The following is a 22,213-nucleotide window of genomic DNA, read 5'->3' on the forward strand; positions in this document are numbered from 1 at the left end:
GATGTAGATGGTGTGAAGAAGGTCGCTCTGAGAGAAGATGACCAGGAATGTACAAGTGAAGTGCAGAAATGTAGTGATGAGCAGAGGAGTGAAGGGATTAAATGTTAGCAGAAGAATTTTATATGCTATCCATTTCTTAACAGGCAGCCATACTAGAGATTTTAGTTGAGGTTGAACAGGTTCTCTCTTAGGAGAAAGCAGGAGGATCCTGGTAGCAGAGTTTAAGATTCATTGGAGAGGAGAGAGAAGGGAAGACCGGTTAGTAGGAGACTGCAATAGTCTAAACGGGATAGGAAAGTTAATGTTTTGGCTGTTGTTTCTGGAAGAAAGGGGAGTATCTTGGCTACGTTGTGGAGGAAGAAGCAACAAGTTTTGGCGGTAGTATTAATATGGTTATAAAAGGAGAAGCGTTTCACCATGTTTAGGCTGAAAAATATGTTTGTGTCCCAATATGGCTGGACACATTAGAACACCACAACTGGCAACAGCCTTAGGCAAAACCATGCCTTTTCACACTGCTGCCAAAGAATTTATTGCTCTCTATCCAGAACCTGGGCAACTCCAGTGAATGAAAAAGTTTTGGACCTTAAATGGTGAAAAGTAGCTCTTGTTTTTTCCAAGTTTTCTTAAAGGAATCCTGTCATCGGTAAACATGTTTTTTTCAAAACGCATCAGTTAATAGTGCAACTCTAGCAGAATTCTGCAGTGAAATCCATTTCTCAAAAGAGCAAACAGATTTTTTTTATATTCAATTTTGAAATCTGACATGGGGCTAGACATTTTGTCAATTTCCCAGTCATGTGACTTGTGCCTGCACTTTAGGAGAGAAATGCTTTCTGGCAGGCTGCTGTTTTTCCTTCTCAATGTAACTGAATGTGTCTTAGTGGGAATGTGTCTTAGTGGGACTATTGAGTGCTGTTCTTAGATCTACCAGGCAGTTGTTACCTTGTGTTAGGGAGCTGCTATCTGGTTACCTTCCCATTGTTCTTTTGTTAGGCTGCTGGGGAGGAAAAAGGAAGGGGCTGATATCACTCCAACTTGCAGTACAGCAGTAAAGAGTGATTGAAGTTTATCAGAGCACAAGTCACATGACTTGGGGCAGCTGGGAAATTGACAATATATCTAGCCCCATGTCAGATTTCAAAATTGAATATAAAAAAATATGTTTGCTCTTTTGAGAAATGGAGAATTCCAGTGCAGAATTCTGCTGGAGCAGCACTATTAACTGATTCATTTTGAAATTTTTTTTTTCCCCATGACAGTATCCCTTTAAATCTGTTTAGTTGAATACTAAAAATACGGGGATAAAAAAAATCAATTCAAACCTCTTCCCGGCTACTTGTGGGGCAGTACTGACTCGGCTCCCACCAAAGTAGGCCAGCCCTGAGTCATATTTATATATATATATATATATATATATCTATATATATATATATATATATATATATATATATATATATATATATATATATATATATATATATATATATATATAAAAACACTTTACTTTTAGGCAGTTTATTACACACAGGGGTGACCATCTCAAGATACAAAACACAAATCACAAAAATAAATCCTGCTCAGACCGATTCTCTGTCAGTTGGTCTTGTCTCTCTCTTTACCTTGCAGTGGCAGACGGCTCCCCAGACCCTCTGGGAGTTCTGTGGTGTTTATACAAATGGCCTGTAGATGTCACTGTGCCCAGACTTATACTGTGCATACTTCCTGGACAGCTTAAAAGTGACAGTCACTGTTGTGAAATGGCTGCATGAGAGCCTGCTAATAAAGCACTGTTATACTCTACTCATCCTCGGCTACCCAAAACATAACAAATTGACGACAAGATGGATCTTCTACCTCTGCAGCAGCCTGCACCTTTTCTTCCAAACCCTGGTAAACCTATTATACCTTTAACTGCTTGGATCCGTATGTTTAAAAATAACATTATTGCTGCTGACCAAGGGGAGATTTCTGCTGCTAGAAAGCGTGCTTTACTTATTCACTGCCTGGGAGCAGAGGGACAGTGTATATTCTATACATTACCATTACCTTATGAAACTGCTCTTACTGCTATAAAGAACTTTTTTGTGCCAAGAGTAAATGTGGTTGTTCAAAGATATAAATTCCGCCAATGTGGACAACGTAATGGCGAATCCACAGAACAATTTGTAGCAGCTTTGAGAGATCTGGTTATTACCTGTGAGTTTGGGAATCTAACAGATGAAATGCTAAGAGACCAAATAGTGGAAAAAACAAACTCACCTCACATTAGAGAGAGACTGCTCCTATAGCAGGATTTAACCCTTGCAAAGGCTATTACAGTTGCTAGCCAAATTGAAACAGCAGTGGCAGAGGCTAAAACGCTCAGTCAGGGGAACTGCTGGGAATGTACAGACTGTGAATTCAACACTGTGGCCTAATAATGTACAGTCACAGACAAAATACAGTGCTAAGGAAAGGGATTCACTGCAAAACCATGCAGCAAATACAAATAGAAAATACTGCTTTTGCTGTAGTTTAACACAACACACTGCAAATTATGTTACATGTCCTGCAAAAGCTTTACGGTGCTGCAACTGCACAAAAAGTAGGACATTTTGCTAAGATCTGCCGTAGTTCTGCTAAAGATGTTCATGAAGGCACTACTACAAATGTCACAGTATTAAGTGTGGATAAAGCTGGTACATTTATTCCAGACAAGTTTATATGCATATGTGTCAATGTCAGTACTGCTTCTGCTGACAAGGGACACTCCATTAACCTGATGTTTGATACAGGTTCAGCTGTTTCTATACTACCAAAGGATATTTTCTTGAAATTCTTTGCAAAAGATCCGCTTGTTGCACCTGCCCTGAAACTGTTCAGTTACTTAAAGGATCCAATCCCTGTGCTTGGTTGCTAGCCAGTGACTGTACAATTTGAATGCAAAATGTGACTTTTACATTGTTAATAAGGGAACTGCTATACTTGGAAGGGATCTCTTTGCTGCATTAAACCTACAATTAGTTGATGGTCTCATTACTACAGCACCAGTGCCTGCAACACTGCACTGGATTGTGCAAAGAACCTTGTACACAAGAGACCAGATGTAAAACCAGTACCATTTCCTGATTCAGAATGGAAAAAACTTGCTATTTATATTGTCGGTCCTTTTACAGATGCTCCTATAGACTGTAGATTTGCTATAACCTTGATAGACTATTACAGTAAACGGCCTGAAATTGCATTTGTTTCTCATATAACATCAGCTACAGTTATAATATTTCTGTCTACAGTCTTCAGCAGAGAAGGTAATCCAAAGGAGTAAATATCAGACAACGGACCACATTTTGTCTTATCTGAGTTTGAATCCTTTCTGAGAGAGAGGAATATTGTGCATAGGAAATCTTCAGTGTATTACCCACAAGCAAGGGTATCGAACGATTCAACAGAAGTCTGAAAGAAGCACTACAGACAGCAAATCTTACTGGGAAATCTTGGAAAGTATTTACAACAGAGTTCCTACATAACTACAGAGCAACGCACCATGCAACAACCCAATCATCTCCAGCTGAATTATTACATGGCAGACAGATGCGCACTAAGTTACATGTTGCAGACATCAAGCTTCCACAAAATACTGTGCCTACTAAATCGTCTACTGCTGACATTGTCAAACATCAACAAGCCAAATGTTAGGCTTATACTGACAGAAAACATGGTGCCAGAGAAGTACACTTTCAGCCTGGATCTTTAGTCAGAATTACGAAACCAGGAATAATGAAACAAGGACAATCTAAATTTACTACACCGCTTGAAGTGAGCGCCAGCGAGGACCATACACATATGAACTGTCTGATGGACGCATATGGAATGCAAGTTGTCTTGCTCCTGTTAGATTTGACTTTGGGAGAAGCTCCATTTGATGAAGGACATTTTCCTACTTCTGATGTCAACTGCAATAGGGCTGAAGAAAGTGAACCTATAAGGCGCACTGAAAGAATCAGAAAACTACCTGCATGGACGAGGACTTTGTGATATAAAGAATGTACAATATTGTTTTAAAATGCATACTGTTTAATTGTTGCTGTTTATTATAGTTGTCCAAATGCTTTCCTACTATAGAGGTAATATGTGGTGTTTATACAAATGGCCTGTAGATGTCACTGTGCCCAGACTTATACTGTGCATACTTCCTGGTAGCTTAAAAGTGACAGTTACTGTTGTGAAATGGCTGCATGAGAGCCTGCTAATAAAGCACTGTTATTCTGTACTCATCCTTGGCTACCCAAAACATAACAAGTTCCTCACACAGGCAGGTATCTTTCCTGCTCTGTGCCCTGCTCTGAGAGACCATCCTACAAGTCTCACTAGAATTAATTACCTTTCCACAGCTTTCCTGTGGAAAGTGAGCTCTAATGCGTGAGCTGGACTACTCGATCGGAGTACCTGGTGTGCTTGCTCCTTCCTGAATACTCCATCCTCCAGGACCTGGCTACCAAACACTTTAAACAGAGTAACTCTTCTGTTTATTAACGCCCATCCTCGTGCCTACATCTTCTACTGAAATCAAAGGAAAAACATACCTTTTTTTTCATTCCTGAATCACTCTACCACAATAAATAAATAAATATATGTAGCATTCATGTATGTTTAAACATGAGTGCTCAGGGTGCGGAGGGGTGCATGCTTACAGTATATATGTTTGTACCATATGCACAGATTCCAATCATAGGAAGGCAGTATACATTATCAGTAGAGGACTAATTCATAGATTACAGAGTGATATATCTATCTATCTATCTATCTATCTATCTATATATATATATAGACAAATAGACAAATATATATATACTATATCTATATATACTTTCCAGAAAAGAACCAGCAACTCCGGGATATTCTTGAAAACATAAGTTATATCCTTATGTATTCAAGAATATCCCGGTGTTGCTGGTTCTTTTCTAGAAAGCATATGCAAGCCTTAACTGTGCAACTGGTGATGTTGGGAAGCGGTGTGCAACCCATTTCACTATATATATATATATATATATATATATATATATATATATATATATATATATATATATATATATATATATATATATATATATATATAATATATATATATATTTATATATATAATATATATATATATTTATATATATATATATATATATATGCATATACACATATATATATATATATATATATATATATATATATATATATACACACACACATACATACATACATACATACACATATATATATATATATTATATATATATTAATGAAACCGAGGGTCCCAGCACTCACGACTAAGGCTTTTAATGACGCCTGGGTGCAATCCACGTAGTAGTAAATTGTAGATGCTATCAGAGATCACATTTACATGACTTATAATGAATAACTATGATTTTATTGTAAAAATCAAAAATATAATATATATTACCATTGACGTTCAACTATTGGCCAAACAAATTTAACAAATTTCTGTGGACCATTGCTGCCAACTACTGCATGGAGCACTGGTAGGAGAATTATTATTTCCTCTTTGGAGCCACACACCTTCCTCCAATGAATGAGCTTTTATTGGTACATGAAAGAGCAGAGGATTGCATATTCCTCCTCATCTCAATACAAAGCCAGGCTAGGAAATGAAACCGCAGGGATGAATAAACCAGGCAGTAGGAATCGGCACCCTGTAGGCTACATGGTCTATTATTAGAACACCAGGAGGGGGTTAATGTTAGTTGGCAGGATGTTGCTGCTGTATAGGGCAATGGAACAGCTTTCCCTGATGCCAAGTTAAACATAGTGAAACTGTATATCTAGCAAAGTAAGCATTTTTAAGGATAGAATAATTAGTCTGTATTTGTGTTAACCCTAAAGCCTACATACACATCTCTCTATACAGCCTATGAACAAATGCATGGGGCTGCTCTTGCTGAATTGTGCCTATGCGGTCATTGTTTTATGTAATCTCTCTGTACAGGCTATTAGCAAACTAAGGTAACTACTCCTGATGAATTATGCTCTGTTTAGGGAGATCTCTCTACTGGCATATTGTGGAGTTTCTTATTTATCCAAACTGTTTATCTGGTCACACCACTGCTATCAGAAAAGTTCCAACATCCCAACAAGGGTCAGATAGTAGGAGTTTAAGAATGGCAAACTGCAAAACTGGTTAGTAATATATTCATAGAAGCAACAGAAAACAAAGCAAAACTGTACATTAATAATACAAAGGTAAATATGTTAATTAAAAGCACAGTGGCCCTTTAACACAATTGTGCCCTATGAAATGAGCCTGGAGGGATCACAGACTTCTGCAGTTTTAGTAGTTTAAACTTTACTACACTGCCTACATATAAGTTATATGGAACAATAACTCTGAACTCCCTTTTATCAGTTGCAGCACATAATTTACTGCCTTGTTCAGATCATCTCAAAATACTAGAAGTAAAGGCAACAATTCAAAGGGATTAGCAAAGCTTGTGAAAGTCCAAGGTTGAATTTATGGCTAAAAATAAACAGATATATGTATGCGTATAATATATATTTTTAATAGTGACAGGTTTTCTCTATTGGCCTTACTTTTCTTTTACCATGCCTACAGTTTTCCCATTTTCAAGACCTATTAAAAATAACCACCATTGTAAATTTTCCAGGAAGTGCCCCATAACTCAGTTCCCATCACAGCACGGGTGAGCTCTCTGCAGCGCTGGCCTCTCACTTACATCTCATTCACTCATAAAAGCTGAACAGATTGCACATTCCACTCTGGGAGCCAATATGCAATTTCGACATGGAGGTTGAAGACTAAATTGGAGTAGGAAAACACTACGGGAAAGAAACTGTTGATTGCTTTGGCTTTACTGGCTGTTAAGAAGCTAGACTATTTAAAAACCATAGTACATACATATATATGCACATACATTTCATATATAAGGGGAAATGTACATATTTGATGTAAATTATAAGGATATTAGAAGTCACTGAAGAGTTCTGTGACCATATAAAAGCACAAGGCTGCAGACTGAGTTATACTGGGAACTCTGAGTATCATTAATGTATTATGAGGGACAGAAACTGTTGATTGCTTTGGCTTTTACTGGCTGTAAAGAAGCCGACATATTTAAAAATCATAGTGCATACATATACGCACACATTTCACATAATGTACTTCCTACTGTAAAACAATATAAAAAGTCACTGAGGATATCTGTGACTAGGCCGGGTCAGAGAAGGCTGCAGGTCGGGTGCTCTGCCATTATTTTTTAGGTTCTGTTACAATATAAAAGCACAAGGTTGCAGGTCAAGCACTTTTATATAGGTAAAGAACTAAAATTTAAAACGTGTAAATTATATCACAATATACATAATCATTTCTGGTGTAGGGTTAAACTGTGTTTATGGGGAGCATAGAGAAAATGCAGGGAACCAAATAACTGCCCACACCTCACAGTTTTCGGGACCTAAATAAACACTAGCACATTGGCAGTGCTGTGGCTTTTATATACACGTTGAGAAATTTTATAGACAGATATACATACACATTATATTTTATACAGCATAATAATAGGTATGGGACCTGTTATCCAGAATGCTCGGGACCTGGGATTGTCTGGATAATGAATCTTTCTGTAATTTGGATCTTCGTACCTTAAGTCTACTAGAAAATCATGTAAACATTAAATAAACCCAATAGGCTGGTTCTGCTTCCAAAAAGAATTGAAGTTGGGATCAAGGACAAGGTACTGTTTTATTATTACAGAGAAAATTAAAATTAATTTTAAAACTGGATTATTTAATTATGATGGAGGCTATGGGAGACGGCCTTTCCATGATTCTGAGCTTTCTGGGTTTCCAGATAATAGATCCCATATGTATATAGTAAATTTTGGCATCTTGCTTATAGATGCTTGCATGTGTTGTAGCTCCCATTAAAAGATGAATGATTGTGAAAACATTTGTAAAATACACGGAGGTGCATGTTAAAGGGTAACCTTAAACCATTTGCATTAAAGTATAATTTCACTGGATAATAAAGGAGATCAGGCACTGAGCACAACTATACAGAAGTTCAGTCATTTTATGATCAAGGTACACACTTAACTCTTCCTCGAACAACTAAACTAAATTATAATTTTAAAATCTGGTTCATGATTTTATATTGTTCCTCGGCTGTGTAATTCCAGGCCATACAGTAGGAATATACATTAGCATATACATACAAGTAAATTTAAGAATGCGACCCCTGTTTTGTATAGAAAAACAAATACTTTAGTATCAGTCCTTTTAAATATTTCTGTTAAGAGTTTGGAATATAATAAGCTCCACTTGTTAATACTGATGTAAGAAAAGTACACTATTTACCCTGAACTGAAGGGGTTTTGGTGCCTGAAGAATTCACAATATGCAGTATGACCCTTTGTACAAGAAAAGCTTTAGGGTCAGTGCTGAACAAATGGATATGGCGCAGTCTTGTGACACAAAAGCAGATATGCCTCCAGCACCCACATCAGATATAGAACTGGTCTAGCAATAGCTCATCTCTCTACACCCCAGAAGAAACTGGAGGAAAATACAGTTAAGGCAAATTCATTGCTGACAGGATGAAACTGGACAAGTTCCTAGAGGAAAATTCCATGGTTAGTAATTGAATTCTTTAGTTTATAATAATGTGGCCAATGAATAAATAGGTTAATCTTTATTTCTTCTGCACATTTTATGTAATGCTGGTATAATCTGTAATGAGACAAAGATCGTTTTCAAGGGACAGAGCCCCAATACAATATTGGGTTCAATCCCAAGTGCAGTGCTGCCCCATGAACCCAGACAAAAGTATAACAGGGCATTCCATGTTCCCCACACATGCTCAAGATTATAACCCACTGGTTGTAAAGAAAAGGGACCAACCGGAATACATATAAGTGTATAAAAAAAGAGGACGAACAATAAGCTGTAAGTAATGCTGCCTATACTTGTGATACACAGTATGTACCTTTATGTATCTATCATAGGGTTTCCACCTTATTTCTAAATTAGATCCGGGTGGGAGGAGGGTGATGTCGTGGACGGGTTACATCTGGGGCAGGGCTGATGATATGGCCATCAGTGATTGGCTGATTGCCATGCCATTGATTGCAATGTCTTGTCCAGATTTCCTGATTCCGAAAACTGGGGTGTCTGGGTGAAATATGGGGGTTAGGAGCAGTCTGTAGCCGGTCGGGAGCGCCCTTGAACAGGTGATCTGCACGCCGGTATATCCCAAAAGGGGCCGCTCTGGCCGCGGCTTACAAACACTTCAAGGAATAGGAAAGGGACTTCACCGGACAAACTGAGTCATCGCGTGGAAACCATCTTAATAAAATCGTACATGCTTTATTGAGAATCCTTCTAAAATCACAAGCGGGCAGGGGATGTGCTTGACGCGTTTCGTGACCTCTGAGTCACTTCATCAGAAGCATAGGTGCCCCCTACTGGGCTCACACTAATATAGCAGTTATCATTAAGATCAAAAAAGAAACACCTGGTTAAAAAGATCACATAGAAGCGTGCACTAGCACACGATAAAGGGATGTAAATTATCAGATAATAATATATATTAGTAGTGAGGCTGTTATGCAGTCCATACAAGCAAAGGTATATCCAAATATCAATCTGTCAAACATGTCTTACAATGCCAAAAATAAAGATTAAAATACCACATCAAAATAATAGTTTAGTAAGTTAACAATTTAACTAAATTAGACATTGTAAACCGGGAGAACAAAGAAATTACAATGGGCTTACAATGTCTAATTTAGTTAAATTGTTAACTTACTAAACTATTATTTTGATGTGGTATTTTAATCTTTATTTTTGGCAAGTCTCTTTGGCACCGAGAGGGTGGCAAGCCCTAAATATGCTGATATGTAGTAGCTGAGTTGTACAATGATCTTACATGTTATCAGTTTGCAGACGTCAGAAAATGGCAAGAGGGTGAGTCCCTGCAGGAGACATGTCAGGAAGGTGACAAGTGTTTGACAGGAAAGGTGAGAGAACATGCTCTGAGTAAATATTGCATTTGTCTCCTCATTTGCAATTCTTGATCCATTATCGTGCCCAGAATGTGTTTCTAACTTAATCAGGACCCCATGGTGTTCAGCATGAAGAAAGAGGAGTTATATATGCTGTATGTATACCAGGGGGAATTACAGGTAACATATATGACTCACACAGGGTCAGCACTATAGCAGAGGAGGAAGCTTGGCTTTGGGGAATAAGTTATAAAACCCCTTCTTTCTCTCATGCCATGGTGTTTTTGTATTCATTCCCACTTCCTCCCTGTGGCCTTATCTTGAGGGTTGTCTTTGATCTTTGCATTTCCGATATTTGACCCTTTTCCTTTAATGTGCATATATCCATAATAATTATCCTGTGGATCTCATCTCTTGAAAAAATTTTGCTTTGCTCATAAAGATGCCTACTACAAATTATTTTACAATAAGCCGCATAATCAATGTTTTAAATTGCTGGATTATGAGGCTATTTCCATGACACTCTAGGAACAGTCCACATTTGGCATTTTTTTCCTGTTGATGATAAATCTTCATGCATGAAAGTTTTAGCTAAAACAAGATTAATAGATGTTTGTTCACAGTAATGAAAAGTCTCTTAAATCACTGAGATCTGGGCATGTCTGATTCAGAACCGCGCACCTATCTTTCACCTGCTGCTCGCTAACCGCACCTAAACACACAAATAAATGATTCATAAATATGCCTGTTTTTGCCCATCTTACTACTATTTTATATGTTTTTCCCAGGAATCAGAATCATGCAGAATAGAGGATGAATTGCTGGTGTTAGAGCAAAACACTTTGCCAAATGGAGCTGGGACAGTCCAAACATCTACCAAATGGAGCTGGGACAGTCCAAACCTCTACCAGCAACTACCCAAAACTCAACTTGAGCTGTAGGGGTATCTAGTAATATTAGATTAGATATTGTTTCAGTAGAACACTGGCTACACAGAAGTCTTGTCACTCACATGAGACCTAAATGTAGGTTGGAAGAAAAGTTTTCACAGCATAAATTATGATTTAGAAACCAATGGTTCTTAATTAGGTAGCAGTTTATTGACTGGAATATGCATCCCTATGTCACACAATTTCACTGGCCAGCTGGATAAATTTCATCAAATTCTGAATGAATTAACTCCCCGAAACGTTGATGCACAGGTGGTCACAATAAAAGGGGTAAACTCCCCACTGGGAACACATATGATGGTGCCTGTCTGACTCTCTTTAAGAACTTATCTGCATTGTACAGACGTGTGGACCTCTGCACCACCAAGGCAGGAAAATGACAGGAAGGACGAGAGGTGCGGTTCATCTACATACCAGCCCATTGGCAGTCATGCCATAACCAGGGCCCTACATAAAGGCTAACATGGACACCTTGGTCTAAACATATCCATAGGACATCTTTCTGTAAAGCAGCATGTCCTAAAAGTATTCCATAGGTTTTTGAATACCAACTAGAAATGCAGGTCTATGTCAAACTGAAGGAAACTCCAACTCATGCCATACATGCTTCATGAGCAACACAATTGTCAACCATAATATAATATTATATAATGAGAAAACAGACCGCAACATTAACCTGGATGAAAACAGGTTTCTTTTATATATTTTTTTGTTTTCCATAGACAGTCTCTAAACAAATTTACCACCTTAGCTGCAGCAGCAAAAACGGTGTGTGCCTCCTTTACAGGCGACTATATGTGGCAGTCAGTATAATTTGGCCATTGAAGCAATCCTTAGCCAGCTGACTGAGCTATGATCTGGTAAACCGCTTACCTGAAAGCAAGTCTGTAAAACAATGACACCAATATAACCTAAGTGCATAGGAATATAAATAAATTTGCACCTATACACACATTATATACGGTACACATTGGGCTGCTTAAGCATATATGTTTGGTTTGGCTGTTACCTTATCCAGAGGAATGTAAAACCTGCACATTCTTATTTGGTTATTACATTAGTGAGCCATGGGAACCATTGAAATATTTTATTATGGATATTATATCCATTCAGTTTGGTTGTTTAATTAAACAGTGCCAAAACCAGAGAAATGTGCATCCTGTACATTTATAATTAATGATTACTTTACCCAGGTCTGGAACCACTAAAAAATGTCAGTATATACATTCAATCCAGTTGTTGCGTTATGCAAGCCCGTTACACCAGCCTGCGAGTACTCTGCTAAAAAGTGAAGAACACAGTCTCTCTGGCTGCAATTCCCTGCTAGATAGTATCCCAATGTACACACTAGCTGTTACTAGTATGTTAACATGTTAAGACAACATATCCCTAGCCTCTGAACTAGCTGTAAGTAAAATATTAGTTCTTTAAACTAACAATCCTGTAAAGTAACAGGACTGAATTGTAATACAGAAATCATACCTGATGCTACAGAGTGGGAGGGGAACTTACCAGTTCATCACCTGCACACTAGCCAAAATAATTACCCGATTACCTACAGCTGGTTACTGCATTGGTCGGCATTAGGGTAGAACTACACTGTTGATTTTCAGTGCGCGTCCATTTGTCCAAACTGACCCATCCATTTTAAGAATAAATAGACTGGAAATCAGGATGGCACTCAAAGCAACATTTTTTTAAAATTAAAGTTACCTCAACCTTGGAAAAAACTTGTGGGAGAGGCAGCTGGCTTTGAAACCTAAATTAAATGATAAGGAAAGGCTGTATTTACTTGGTGTTAGGCACTCCCAAGTGATTGTATATACTTACCTAATACCCCGGACCAGTGCTCCTATCAGCAGAAAACTGCACCGGCCAGGGGTTCTTCCAGTGAGCACTACGGAGCGACTGGCTTCTTGCTTTATTTTCTTTGCGCGGGTGCACATTCGTAGTAGTGCGAAAAGCCAAACTTTAATGAAGAAGTCAGCTATTTCATTCCTCATCACCCCAATGGGTTGGGCCAGCTGAAATCTCTGAAAATAACAGATACCATAGCTTACTGCCCCCTCCCATCAGCACAAATCATACGGGATGTAGGGGCCATACACACCACTGCCGCTGGATGCTCTTTCAGACAAACCTGGTAAGGAACACGGATGGGTGGAAAGAGCACTTGCCACAGGGCAAGCTATGAGTAGGCCGGGATGGTACATGGATCATGGACAAACTAGTGATTTCAGCCACAGTACCACTGTGCCTACCTGATCCAGAAGATGGAACCCTGAGGACTCATACAAATGAGGTAATTTGCTTGGGGGAGGGGAAGATCTCAAGGACCAAATAACCCCAGTCCCTAAGACGCTTTCCTGCAAGTCCTAATGCTAAAAATAAAAACTTTCTTCCAATGGGAGCAAAAAATTAAATTAGAGCAGAAGGACAAAAAGACACTGGAGAAGGGGTGGGGCTGAGTTGAGTTTTTAAAGCTTTGGGGAAGGTCCTTCTAGTGGGAGTACTGGGGTGGGGCTATCCTGTGTGTATGGCATGGAGCGTCCAGGGAAAACTAATCTCTAAAACCACAAATGCCAAATAATTTATTAAAACAGCCTAACATTAAAAGCACAAATTAATAAAAAATGCGTAACTAATCAGAATACTAATATGAAAATCTCGATTTTTTTCATGCAAATGTTGTTGGGATTGGCTTCCATTTATCCACAAGAGTATTCATGAGGTTGGGTATAAGGCCTTACTCTCATCATCTGTCATCATTTGGTTCATCCCACAGTTATTTTATTACTAATGGACCATGCTATGTCCCAGGGGGCATTATCATTTTTTAACAGGAACTGCAAACAAGTCTACTGGACATGTTTGTTACCTAAGATTACATGGTTGTGTGTTTAATTATTCTCCTATGTCAGCAATGGGTGTGGCATTAGTTAGAAGAGATGACATTTTATTTTTGACTATATAGTACACATATATATATAGCAATCATTTGGGATACATGTTCAGCATTAGTAGCTGTGGTTCTTGCTAAAGATATTAATAAGATAAGATATAAGATAAGATATAAGTGGGACGCTTCATCCTGCAAAAACTAATTTCATTGGCCACTATAACAGCAAATGCAGCACCTATATTATATGGTTATGATCAAGGACGTTTTAGCACAATAAAAATTAGGTTATGGTGATGCTTGTGCAAAGAAGATAAAATTCATCTCACCAGCAGGGCACAGAAGGAGTATCTGTAATGCAAGGGGTGCATGTAGATAAGAAGAAAAAACAGTGTATCATGTGTCCATTTACTGATAAAATCATACAAATGATTTGTTTTGTGTATGTTTGTGCTGGCTGGATGACAATGATGTTAACAATTTGTGGACTCCTGGGGACCCTATCCCTCCCACTGCTAACCCGGCCATAGTGATTACGGTTAGTTGAGAAATAGCAATCAAATCACTATAGGGGCCAGGACACACTGTATTGTGATGGGGGTCTAGGTCAGGGTCACCAGTGAGACGGAAATGTTGCTAATAGCCAACATCTGCTACAGAGGATAATATTCTGGTCTCAGGCTGACCTGCTCACCATTACAAGACAATCCCACCCAATATCTATGTGCCATGGTTATTAGTTGATTTGTTAATCTGGCAGGCTTGAAAAAGTCACCTGCCAGTGCACCATGTTGGGCAGTTCATGATATACGAACAGTGTAAACAAAACAACAGAAAAGTGGCCATACTGTACTTGGCCACTCGTATGTTACCGGTACATTCATTAATGGGCAGGTACCATACATGATGGCCATCTTTAACGTTAAACTACTGTTACCTCCTTGAGTAACAGACTGTCGTTAGTTGCATTTGGATTGCAGTTACAATTTGATCAGATTTTGAATTATTACCCACCTCCAACTTGTGTTGTGACGCAGTCATTTTAACCCCAGGCGAAATAAGTAGGTCCCTTATGTTTGACGGTACCCATTAAAAGCCAAACTGGACAATATTCAAGTACGTTACCAGCTGTTTGCATTGTCCCTGTGGACTATTTAAATACACCGATTACTGTCAGAAATATGTTAATTCATTATATTCCTTTTTGTGCTGTTAATATCTTTATAAAAGGCAAACAAATATTTCAAAATCTTAATCTCCTTTGTGATTGTTTTTCGGCTGCGCTGTTTGATTGTAAATCACTTCTAGTTATAGTGGTTTCCTTTGGTTGTTTAGTTTGCCTCACAATAGCGGCATAATTAGTTTAAAATGATCCTGTGACAGAACAATAATTATCAGATAAGACACAAAGAGATGAAAGAAAATGGAAACGTAGGTGAAAATATTGTTTCCGATAAATGCACAATTATACCACATATTTTATTGCCACCAAGAACATCAGTGTTTTTCCAAATTAAAGGCATGTACAGTATTTCTCTAATTGCTGTTTGTGCTTAAATGCAAGTATTGTGCAGATTTCACACTAGGTTTGTACAGTTTTGTACAGTCATATTTATCAAAATTATTTAAAGCTTATTTATTAAAATTCGAATTTGTGAATTCTAGTCTTTTTTTAAAAAATGTGAATAAAGTTGAAAACATACCAAACTCGAACTCACTAAAACTGTAAAAATGTAACAATTGCTAGATATACCTCATTAAATACTACAAAGATGTCCAAGCTGCAGCCTTCCAGCAGTTGTTGACAGGGTTGGACTGGGTGGCAGGACATCAGGAAAAATCCTGTTGGGCCCAATTCCGACAAGCTCAAGACTGGGGCCCCTAAGGGGGGGAGTGAGGTCTCCTGAGGTGGCAACCACAGAGGGCACTGGATCCACCCAGTCTGACCCTGGTTGTTGACAAAGACTGTTGTGGACAAGGAACGTTGTAGTTCTTCAAACAACTGCCCCACCCCTGTGGGCCCCTCTTCTGCTCTTCCCACTAACTGCTGCCTGGGGTTGAACTTGATGGATTTTGTCTTTTTTCAACCTGATTTAACTATGATTTAACTATGCAGGCAGGTTGAGGGATGAAAGATAACAATGGTCAAATTGACTAGGAGTTCCCTAGACGTCCGGTTTCCCTCTGGGCCCCAGTTACCCCAGTCCAATGCTGGACTGGACATTCCTGGACTTCTGATGTCCTCTATTGCTTTCCTTAGTTGTACTTTAGCTTGATTAAGTTCAACAGTATCTTGAGGGCGATGGGTTGACTACTTTCTTCACCCCTACACCCTGTTGCTGGCAATCACAACTGGCTGAGCACTCCATCCACTGGCAACATATTTACCAGATACCCTCTGCCAACAATGGTGGCAATTTCAAAATCACATTATCTAGGCATTGTAATCTTCCTATAATATGAGAAAAGCACAGAGTCTGCAAATATCCTTTGGCACAGAAATAATTAAGCAAATATGATATGGCCATTACAGGAATCTCTCATTTCCTTTACTACAACTAAGCACCTACCAGCTTGCCATCATTTCCCCCTTGGCATACATAGACTGTCGGTAAGCACATCACTCCCCAGGGCTTGTATGCTACTTTGTGGCTCACACTGTCTGCCTCTATAATGGCATGCAAACACAGTTTATACAAATCAGCAGTGGGTAACCTAATTTTATCAGAGAGCCACTGGCATGTTTCTGAATTACCCCTAAGGATCTCATGCGTCATTGCCAAGTTTAAATGCTTCATAAAAAAATAGAATGTAATCTACTAAGTTTATAGACTGAAACATTAAAGCGAAACAAAATACTGTATTTTACTTTAATGCCCAGCAGTCTCAGCCAGCTGTTGGTTCAGTAAAATTGTGGAATCTGTAGGGCCACGGGTTTCACCCCTACTTTCTAGTAGAGGGGTGCCATGAGCCAAAGTTATCATCCTTCTCAGAGGAAATAGATAAGGGTTCATTGTGACTGACAAGGGCAGTTTGGTGCACTTTCAGAAGATATCACCAGTTTTTTTGCCCACAATACAGTTTTTCCCTTTATTCCACCACAATGTGTTGATTTTACTGATGCAATTGCATCCAGAACATCAAAATTAACTAAATAGCATGAGCAGTCACTCATGAATCAGGTGCAGTTCCAGCCACAAACTGTCAGGGCCCGAAAGCTCCGCTAGTATTTGTGGACCTAGGAGGATGTAACAAGTCCAACACAGTTTGAGGTATCCAAAGGTGTTGTGTCACGGTCGGTACCCTAAATTCAAAACCAATGCTAAGCACCCTGTTCTCGGCTCTTGCTTGACCATTGGTTTGAGGGTGATATGCAGTAGAGAAAGACAAATCAATCCCAACCAAAGAGCAGAATGCTCGCCAAAATTTAGAAACAAACTGTACCCCTCTATCAGAAACAATATTAACTGGAAAACCATGTAATTTGAAAATATTAGAAATGAATAATTCAGCCAACGTCTTAGCAGATGGGAGGTGTGGGATGGAAATGAAATGACTCATTTTGCTGAACCTATCCACCACCACCCAAATCACAGTTTTCCCTTGAGATGAAGGGAGGTCAACAATAAAATCCATAGACAGATGGGACCAGGGTCTGTGAGGAATAGGTAATGGCCTTAGCAATCCCTGTGACAGGTTCCTAGAAGACTTTGACATCTGACAAACAGCGCAAGAATTAACAAAATTTTGTTTAAATGAAGGCCACCACACATTATGAGACAATACAGACAGTTTTAGAGATACCAGGATGTCCCGCCATTTTTGAATTATGAGCCTCACCCAGAACCTGTTCCCTTAAGCCCTCAGGTACAAATAACCTCCCAGGGGGGGGGAGTATCTACAGGGGCAGAAGACTGAACTGAGGACAATAGTGTGGCAAGGTCTGATCTCAGAGCTGCCACAATCAACTCACCCAGAATGATGGGAACACACTCACTAGGTTCAGACAGGTTAGACTCAAAACTCCTAGAGAGTGCGTCGGCCTTAGTGTTTTTGGAACCAGGCCTGTAAGTGAGAGAGAAATTAAACTGGGTAAAAAAATAAAGCCCATCTAGCCTGCCTAGGATTCAACCGTTTGGCAGACTCGATGTATAACAGATTCTTGTTATACATGTTTAGCATGTTTAGCCCCCTCAAACAAGTGTTGCCATTCCTCAAAGGCCCATTTGATAGCCAACAATTCTCTATTTCCAATGTCATAATTGGCTTCGGCAGATAAAAATTTCAAAGAGAAGAATGCACATGGATGCACCTTGTTGGTTATCAGATGCCTTTGAGAAAGGACCGCCCCTGTCCCAACTTCTGAGGCGTCAACCTCTACAATAAAAGGAAGAGTAGTATCAGGGTGACAGAGAATGGGGGCAGACACAAATTCTTTTTTAAGAAATTCAAAAGCTTGAATAGCCTCGGGAGGCCACATACTTGGATCTGCACCCTTTTTGGTTAGATCCGTGATTGGAGACACCACCAAAGAAAAGTTTTTAATGAGTTGAAGATAATAATTAGCAAAGCCTAAGAATCTTTGAGTTGCACATAAAGAAAGAGGCTGAGCCCAATCCAGTACGGCCTTAACCTTCCCAGGATCCATTTCAAAACCCTTACCGGAGATATTGAACCCCAAAAATTGGACAGAAGAAGGTGCATTTCTCAAGCTTTGCAAATGAATTATTCTTTCTTAAAGGAACAGTAATGTCAAAAAATAAAAGTGCTTTAAAGTAATGAAAATATAATGCAGTGTAGCCCTGCACTGGTAAAACTGTTGTGTTTGCTTAAGAAACACTATTATTGTTTATATAAATAAGCTGGTGTGTAGCAATGGTGGCAGCCATTCAAAGGAGAAAAGGCTCAGGTTACACATCAGATAGCAAATAAGCTCTGTTTGTCTAATGGTGTTATCTGTTATCCATTAGTTATCCTGTGCCATATAGCCGTTTTTCAATTTCCGCCATTGCTTCCCAGCAGCTTGTTGATATGAACTATAGTAGTGTTTCTGAAGCAAACACATCAGTTTTACCAGTGCAGGGCAACAGTACATGATATTTTCATTACTTTAAAACACTTTAATTTTTTGGTGTTACTGTTCCTTTAACTGAGCAACACCTCCCGGACATGTTTTTGATGGTCACTCAAGTTAGAGGAAAAAATTAGAATATAGTCAAGATATACCACTACGAATAACCCCAGTAAGTCCTGAAAGATATCATTGACGAATTCCTGGAACACTGCGGGGGCGTTGCAAAGACCAAATGGCATCACTAAATATTCGTAGTGGCCGTCCCTGGTGTTGAAGGCGGTTTTCCACTCATCCCCTTCCCTGATACAGATGAGGTTATATGCACCTCTAAGGTCAAGTTTGGAGTAAATAGTAGCATTCTTGACCAGCGGAAGGGGATAACGATTTTTGATGGTAATTTTATCAAGACCTCTATAGTCGATACATGGGCGAAGACCTCCATCCTTCTTGCCCACGAAAAAGAACCCAGCACCAGCAGGAGAACTAGAAGGCCTAATATAATCTCTTTCGAGGTTTTCTTTAATGTACTCTTTCATTGCTTGGGCTTCGGGCAAAGAAAGAGGATAAGTTCTCCCTCTAGGGGGAGTAGACCCAGGAATGAGGTCAATTGGGCAGTCATAGCAGGTTTCTGCAGCTCTTTTAGAAAATACGTCAGAAAAATTAGAATAAGCCACGGGTAACCCCTCTAGAGACGTGACTGCCACCAATTGAGGAACACTTATGCAAGAGCCCTTACATTTTTGACCCCACTGAAGAATCCCCCCAGTTACCCAATCAATATGTGGGTTATGTACCTGTAACCAAGGTAAACCTAAAATGAGAGGAGAAGAAGAACCTTTGATAACAAAGAAAGATAACTCCTCAGAGTGCAGATTGTTAGTGCACATGGACAAGGCCACAGTTTTCCTGGTTACCAGACCTGACCCCAAAGGGCTTTTGTCAATGGCTAAGATTCTCATGGGAGGAATTAAAAGAGTTAGAGGAATATTAAACCTTACTGCGAAGGCAGCATCCACAAAATTCCCTGCAGCCCCAGAATCCACAAAAGCGGAAACCGCCAATAGGCCAGGTTAAATTAACAGGTACCATGATCCTAGAGGAATATTGGGGAGAGAAAACTTCTTGACCCAAATGGAGCTCCCCTTCTCCATTTAAGCTTTGAAGTTTCCCGACCTCTTAGGACACTAAGAAAATTACCCTTTTCCCCACAGTAGATACACAGACCCTGAGACTGCCTGCGGGCCTTTTCCTCAGGAGTTAGATGAGTTATACTCAACTGCATGGGTTCCTCCTGAGGTAGAGGCACTGAGGGGTTTGATGGTTTAGTATTAGTAAACCCATTAAGAAAAGAAGTACCCCTCTCACCTCTTCTCTCCCTTTGTCTTCTATCTACTTGGATGGCTAGAGACATTAGATCATCCAAATTAGTAGACAGAGGGTAGTGTACTAAGCTGTCCTTGACAGTATCAGAGAGCCCTATCCGGAATTGGCTATGAACACGCCAGCGCGCATTCGCCAATAAATGCAGCAGAGGTTCTCCGCACGCGCACTAACTACCGGTGCATTCAGGAACAACAGGACGGCGAGGCGGGCATCCCCGCCGATGTCGTGGCTGGCGTCCCCGCCGCACCGCTGGACCACCGGGGAAGTAAGTTGTTACAGTTTGAAGAAGAAGAATGATCAAGTCCAGGCAAAAGGTTAAGTGGTCAAAGTGGGTTCCACTTTGGTGGAGGAGGCTTGTAGAATGGTAATGGTGAGTCTGGTCCTGGGGTAATAGGGGTAATGTAAAGCTGTAACTGTCTTTATGGATCATGTCTTGTGGAAAAGGAATGGGGAAGACTAAGGACTTGATGTAATTCACCTGGAGCCATGAGAAGCTGCTAAATTCCTGGAGAACCTATAGTAGAAACAACATCTCTGCCTAGTCTCTCTGTGAAGAGAAAAGGTAGATGATATTGTTCCTTTTATTTGGATTCTGGCTTATGTGGAGGCATATAGAGCTTGCACCCAGGATCTATAACGGGCTCAAAGCCATATCTAATTTCCCACAGATAGGTCCATGTTACTGTATCAAAGACCTTTTCTGTATCCAAGGTGCTTATCACCCAGTGGAGTTGCATTACCTGAGATTCACATCAGTCGTTTTAGCCAGCAACAAGCCAATCTGGTCTGGATGAATCTGTCCCTAGTAGCAGTCTAGTAGCTAAAATTGTTATCAATTTTTCATATCACAGTTGAGCAATGATATAGGCCTGTATTACTCACATCTATGTGAGAGCTGGACTTCTTTGGGAATTTAACCAACGTGCTTCATAAAAGAAAGCAGGTAGTAACACCTTTTGCTTTTCAGCTTTCAAATAGGGGTCACTGACCCCCTCTAAAAACAAATGCTCTGTAAGGCTACAGATGTATTGTTATTTCCACTTTGTAAAACTCCCCTTTCTATTCAGGTCCTCTCCTATCCATATTTCAGTCTCGTATTCAAATGAATGCATGGTTGCTAGGGTAATTTTGACCCCCAGCAGATTGCTGAAACTGCAAACTGGAGACCTGCTGAATAAAAAGCAAAATAACTCAAAAAAACACAAGTAATAAAAAATTAAAACCAATTGCAAATTGCCTTAAAATATCACTGCCTTAACAGAAGGGCAATCTAATGGTGCTGTATGTAAACAATGCAATGCTGATGTGATCTGCTGGTCAAGATCTACTGATAACAATCTAATTTTTAGGCATCCATCTCTGTTCTAAGGGTTAAAAAGCCCCTTGAAATATGAACTGTATGGTCTGTATATCTAGGGGTTGTAAGTGCTGCGCTCAGTCCCAATTACATATAGATTCTTGCTTTCTGCACCAAAGGGTTTATGCGGGTCCACCTGGTCCGCAAATTGATAATGAATAAGAAGGCAGGGAGTTTGGTGCGCTAAGTCGATAATCTGTTCCCAATATCTAAATAGGATAGAAAGAGTATATAGTGCAATATAGCCAATATAATCTTGTTAAAAAATGCTACTCAGAGCTACTCACAATTTTGAGTTTCTTAACGGGCTTTTAATTGGCTTATTCACGCTGAAGTCAATCCTTGGCGTAAACCTGCAATGGATAGCTGCAATAGTGTAATACTGTCAGGTCTTTCAGAGGTTTTTGAGGGTTAGTTGTACTCACCGAGTGTAGGGTAAATGTAGGCGTTTAAAGATTTTCGCTTGTAGCACGGAATACCGTCTCACAATGGGTATTGGGCTTGCGGTAATGCAGTCTGTAGTTTCCGCGATGTTCTTCGGTG

General features: G+C 39.5%; 1 pseudogene; it reads right to left on the reverse strand.

The window, feature by feature from the left end:
- The window catches only part of LOC108702256, a 119,631-nt pseudogene that overhangs the window by 30,232 nt on the left and 67,186 nt on the right, over positions 1-22,213 (reverse strand).

This window comes from Xenopus laevis, chromosome 9_10S, assembly GCF_017654675.1.
Source record: "Xenopus laevis strain J_2021 chromosome 9_10S, Xenopus_laevis_v10.1, whole genome shotgun sequence".
Classification (NCBI taxonomy): domain Eukaryota; kingdom Metazoa; phylum Chordata; class Amphibia; order Anura; family Pipidae; genus Xenopus; species Xenopus laevis.